General features: G+C 38.7%; 1 long non-coding RNA gene across 1 annotated transcript; it reads right to left on the bottom strand.

Moving 5' to 3' along the window:
- Positions 1 to 1,743: 1,743 nt before the first annotated feature.
- Positions 1,744 to 5,073, bottom strand: LOC124865123. The gene is made up of 3 exons (XR_007037456.1): positions 4,999 to 5,073; positions 2,044 to 2,087; positions 1,744 to 1,966 (listed from the first exon to the last, which is right to left on the bottom strand). It is a non-coding gene; the product is annotated as an uncharacterized LOC124865123 (long non-coding RNA).
- Between the last annotated feature and the right edge of the window lie 867 nt (positions 5,074 to 5,940).

Below are 5,940 nucleotides of genomic sequence, written 5' to 3'. Positions count from 1 at the left end.
AGAGTTCTGTCACACAACACAAAGCTTGGACACACAGACAGAGCAGGTTGTGCCATTGCTCTTAAACCATTTCTATAAATCTACATAGTTGTTTGAAATAAACCATTCATTCATTCATATTTTAGACGCGTATTGTTGTGCATGGTGGTACTGATGGCTTTAGTCGCCTCATCGTATACCTGAGTGCCTCCACCAACAACCGCGCAGCAACAGTCCTGAGCAGCTTTCTCAAAGCTGTTAACGTCTATGGTGTACCATCCCGTGTGAGATCGGACAAAGGAGGGGAAATGTTGCTCACTTCATGGTGGTGTTGGACCACTTGTTTGCTGAATATTGGACTACTTGCACGGTACGGGACGCCACCAGGCCTCCTGGCGGTTTCGGCCATTTTGTATCCAGGACATTGCGACTGATATGACGGGGCGCCCCAAGTCTGACGTCACAGGACGCTATATGTGGAGGCACCCATTTTGAACACCTTGCCTTCAGCTGGAGATCGTGACCCGATCACCAACATCTGAAGCATCACCTGGAGAAGAGTCCCGAGTGGATTTCATTTATTCTCTCTCTTTGGCCAACGAACAATTCCTAACTGAGGTTTCTGGACTAGGAAGGCCAGAGATTTCCCTTTGCCGATCGAAGACGTGAGTTTAACACGTAACTAAAAACACGGAGTTTTGAGGAGACGAATCGTCACCGTGTTTTATCCTAAGTCGACTTTGATGGTCAGATCATGTTTTTCCCTTTTCGCCAAGGAGGCCAAAGGACGAAGACTGACCGCTTTCTTGGAGTTTAACTGCGGACGTGCAGCCACACTTCACCCCCCTTTTTCCCTCTCACTCGCTGCCCTAGAAGGAAACTTCACCAAGTAAAACCCATCCTTTATTTTAATCTTTTTATTTCTTTATTAAGAATAGCCGGGCAGGGTAGAGGAGATTTTTAGTGCAGTTAGAATCTAATGTGTTCTGAATGATATGTGCATGTAACCTTGTTATTGAAACTTTGATGTGCTGTGTTGACATCTGGAAGCCACGGCGCTCCCAGCTCTGTGCGTGTTTTGTGGGGTATTTACCACCTGAGAGCCACAGCGCAGGTGTGCTGTGAGACTGGACTGCTAAAATAACCTTATGGTGAAATTCCCCATTTTCTTTGTCTTCAACCTCACTGCTAGCTAGCTTGCCGCCAAAAGTTTTAGAACTCTTTGTCTGCTCAAGAGTTGGTGGAGGTTTTATGACTGAGTATAACTGAGTTACAGTTGGAGCTGCAGCCCCACTCTCCACTCACCACCACACCCCTTCGTCATATTATCATTTTTGCCATAACTGCTGGTTGATTCAAAACACACCCACTGCTGTTTTCTTTATTTTGCTTAGTTAGATATTTTACCCCTTTTATGTAGAACTTTGCATGTTGAGTAGGTGATTTAATAAATATTCACATAGATGATAACAGAAGGCGTTCTGTGTTTATTTTGTACAAGTTATTCATCAGTCAAGGACTCTGTTCTTCTTGAGCCTCTTCTTTAACATCTGCAGACATCATTGAAACACATTACATGCATTATGAACAACTTTATCCTGACAATGTTACAAAGATGATAAAGAAGACAGAACCATCAGTTAGTTTGGTGGTTAAACATGTTTCCATCCAGAACCACTAGAACTGTTCATCTGTTTGCTCACAAAGATTCCAGTCTGACCAAGATCTTCCAAAAAGGTGCATTTTTAGATTGAGGTTCTGGTACCAACTGATGACCTGATTACAGTAAATCAGAACCAGAAACAGTTTTACACTCAGATATACCTTCACCTTAGAAACCAAACAGAATTACTCCAGGTTTACTTCAGTAAGTGTCTCAGCCTGGATCCACAGAGAGCTGCTATTTCCTCAGAAGGAGCCGTCTGAAACCTCTCCACCACCTGCATCCTCTTCCTCCTTTCCTCCTCCTCCACAGGTCCTCTATCCTCTAAAAGAAAGACAACGTCTCCAAGAAATGCAGAAACAAATCATGACAACATGCATGTAGGAGATGAAACATTTTACCAATGGTGTTCTCCAGCGTCTCAAAGATGATCAGTCTGAGGTTTCTGCAGAGCACAAAGTGAAACATCAGTAAATGTGGAGATGAACGGTTAAACTCAGACACACAGAACCAAACCTGAGGATCAGAACTGGACTCATGGTCTATGGCTGTCTGGAGAGAGACGGTGTCTGAGATACTTATCTTCCTGGACAGACGATCTTCATCTGAAACCAAACTAAAGTCTGAGAACTACAAATCCCAGGGCAGACTTTGACTCTGGTGATGTTTTGTGTCAGGAATGTTTAACATTAACACTCAATAAAAAGTTCTTCTAAACTGATATCTGTAAAAACTTTGACTTTAGGTTCTAACGTGTGTTAAAGAGTGTTTTTCTCCATCAGCTGAGGTGTAGAAGGTGTGTTGAGGCGTCCACACGTGTTTCAGGAAGTAAATATCCTGACCGTCTCTACCAGGATCAGTCTAATAAAGGCCCAAACATTAAAGTCACATGTTTGAATTATTCTCCAGAGCTCTTGGAAAGTCTAACAAGAAGAAATGGTGACTGACTGAAGTTTTTATCAAGGACATTATTTAAGTTTGTTCATATTAGTTCATATTAGTTGCTGCAGTTTTAAATTATATTTGGTTTTTATTCTTTGCCCCAAAAACCATGATAATTTCCTCTCATCCTGAGATGTTTTATTGTTGAAAGTTTATGATGGTATTTAGTTATGAAATATATCTTTTTATTATCTGATTTTAAATAAGTCCTAATTTTAGGGTCCTGGAAAGGAAGACCAGCTGTTAAACATCCACCAAGAGGAGCAGTTTTTATTGAGACAACCTATTTCAGAACTTATGTAAATATAATATATGTTAAAAAACAACCTTCACTTTCTTTGCTCAGCTTCATCTGATCTTGCATAATGTAGCTGCTGTTGCATCTTTGGCTTTCTGGTCGTCACGGTTTAAACCTTCCAGCAATTCATAAGAAATCTCATCTCTTCTGATCAGATGTCAGAATTGAACAATAAGTGAACAAAAGCTGTGAAAAAGGAACAACTCTGTATGGATCGGGACTAAAGGATGTCTTTTTAGTGGCAGTCTGCTTATGAAATAAATAACATGAATGAAAACACTGTCAAGTTCAACACTGTGAGTTAAATAATATTGTCAGACATAAAACGTGAATAAATCATAGTGTAAAAATGCTCAGCTGCTCTTGTTTGTGGTCGGCCATGTTTGTTTCCTCTTTGCCTTCTCAGAAAGCTGCTCAGCAGCTCTGATTCTGATCATTATTTTTAGCTGCTTGGTTGAATGCAAATGTTAAGAGATGTTTTATGTTCCATAGACATGTGGAGACTGACTATATGTGACGTATCGTGTTTGAGATGTTAATTTCTCTTTATGAATATTGATCCTGGTGGCATCAAAACTCTGATCAGTTGTTCATGCAGCTAATTATACATTATATTTACTTTAAGAGTTGGTTCCTTATTTGGCATCTAATGGAAAACGTCAGAATGATCCAGGTTAGTTAGAGAACAGAGAGAGTCACAAATACATGGAAGCTTTCAGAGCTTTGGATCCTCACAGTGAGACCTTCTTGGACTCAGGTAAAGTCAAACCATTCCTGGATTTAACAAAGACTCCAATAAATGAGGCAGAGTTTCCAGCTGCTCATCAGTTATTTTGAAGTCATAGAGCTGTCCAGGGTGCTGAAGCTCTGACTGTTGACCAGCTTCTTCCTACCTATGTCAGTGTTTTGGACTCCATGATTGTTGTCTGCACTGCATTAAAACATGAGTTGACCTTCTGTGGATCCACAGCTAGATGAGAAAATCTCATTTTCTTCACTGAGGAACATTTATTCTGATCACAGATTAACTGTAGAAGAGGTCACCTTCTTACTGATTGTTGTTAACATACGGTGTTCAATTAATACAGTTGAAGGACCAACAATTACTGTCTTTTATTTTGATGGCAGTTTAGAAACAGCAACTGTACTACTTGAACTGTAGTTGAACTTAATGTATTAAACGTCTAAATGAGAACGACAAATTAATTGTTGCTGGGACTTTAGTTTCAGTTTTGCTCAGACTTGTAACTTGTGTTGGATTGGTCAACAAATTAAAGTAATATTAAGAAAACACAAACAAAGATGATGTTGTTGGAAGTAATGTTTGAAAAACATCTTGTTTTACAAAACAAAATAAGGAAGAGTCAGTGACAAAGAAGAAGGGAGGCAGGGGGATAAGATAGGAAGAAAAATCACCAGTCATTGTCAGGTATAATATTTGTACAAGACAGTTCCAGGCTGTCCTTACAGAAAACCACAACAGAAAAAGAAAGAAAATCAATCAATGGATGAATGTAACTTAAGGCAGATAGGGGTTAAAGGTTAGATGACAGACTAAGGTTTTCACTAAAGAACTTAACAGACTAAAAGCAGCTCTAAACAAAAATGTTTCAGTGAAGTTTTTCTACATCATTATAATAAAAACTACAACAGGAAGTAAACACAGCCCTGCATCTGTAGTGTCCAGTCCTGAGGTGTGAACTATTGCTTCCAATATCTCACCACCAGTAAGAAATGAGCACTGATAATGATATATAGTTATTAATTTAATAATACAACAAAATGAACTGCAGAGTGAATCAGGAAATAAGTTCAGACACATTTGATACTACAGGCATGCAGAAGCAAAGCACAATTTGAACATCTATGATGTATTAACTAACATCTTGCATGTTTTTCTTCACAAATTGTAAAGGCAAACATATCAGAATGTTAAAATATTATTTGAAGGTTTATACCATGTCTATCAAATATTCCAAATAATTTAGCTCACTAAATTAGGCTTCTTTATCACGACGTTTCTGTACTTCATATGTTGTAGCTAGCGGTTAGTTCGCTAAGCTCTGTCTTTTCTTAGCTTGATAGCTGTGGATATTTTCTTCATGGAGGAACTTACACCCCTTGTCCAGTTTATTTGTTCATGAATTCACCACTGCGATTGTCTCCGCATCAGCGAATGAAAAGGCTGGCACATTCAGCAACCTTGTTGAGAAAATAAGAGCCATTTTTCCTTATTATGTCTGAGACCCGCAGAAACAGGAAGTGACCCAGCACCAGTAGACGCTACTTCCGGTTGTCGTGAAAAACGTATTGATAATTTAACATTTCATAAATATTTGACTAACTTTCAAGTGGAAACTCTGTAGAGCTGCTTCTAATTCACACTTACTGAGAAAACATTGATTTCATGCTAAAGGAGGAAGAGGAGTTAGGAAAAAAAAGTAGAAGCAGCAACAGATCAACAATGGATTCATCAGCCAATCAGGAGCTAGAAACCAGCTAGCTGCTCAGTTAGACCCTCTGGTGGACACAGTGTGTAACTACAAGCAAAGTAAAGTTACACAGGTAATATCTAGTTAGCATTTCCTGTTAATTATTTCAAAATAAATCACCGGTAACTGGATTTATCTGTATTATATATATTTATATATTTACATTGGAAATTACATTTGTTGTATCAGAGAGAGTTAAAAATATTGAATGACCTGATGACAAAAGATCTTCTCAGCTGCTCCATTCTTGAGTACATCGAGCAGAGACTCCAACTATTGCTGCAGCTACTCTTCTGACCAGCCAGAAGACTGAGAAGAGGGTTTCTGTTGTTGTCTATTATTGCTCTGAGAGTAAATTAGAACCAGAGATAATCACTACATATCAGCTGCTGTGTTAAACTCTGTATTAACAGGATGTGTTTATGTTCAGACTGAATTAAACCCTGCAGTGAATCTTATTCATGTTTAACAACATTAATTTAAGCTAATTTTATCTGACTTCATAAAAGTTAAAATTATAACAAAGAAAGAAAAACAATCCATCCTGTTGAACAATAAATATGATG

Source organism: Girardinichthys multiradiatus, unplaced genomic scaffold (genome assembly GCF_021462225.1).
Source record: "Girardinichthys multiradiatus isolate DD_20200921_A unplaced genomic scaffold, DD_fGirMul_XY1 scaffold_25, whole genome shotgun sequence".
Classification (NCBI taxonomy): Eukaryota; Metazoa; Chordata; class Actinopteri; order Cyprinodontiformes; family Goodeidae; genus Girardinichthys; species Girardinichthys multiradiatus.
The sequence above is the reverse complement of the archived record's forward strand: the minus strand, read 5'-3'. Positions and strand labels throughout refer to the sequence as shown.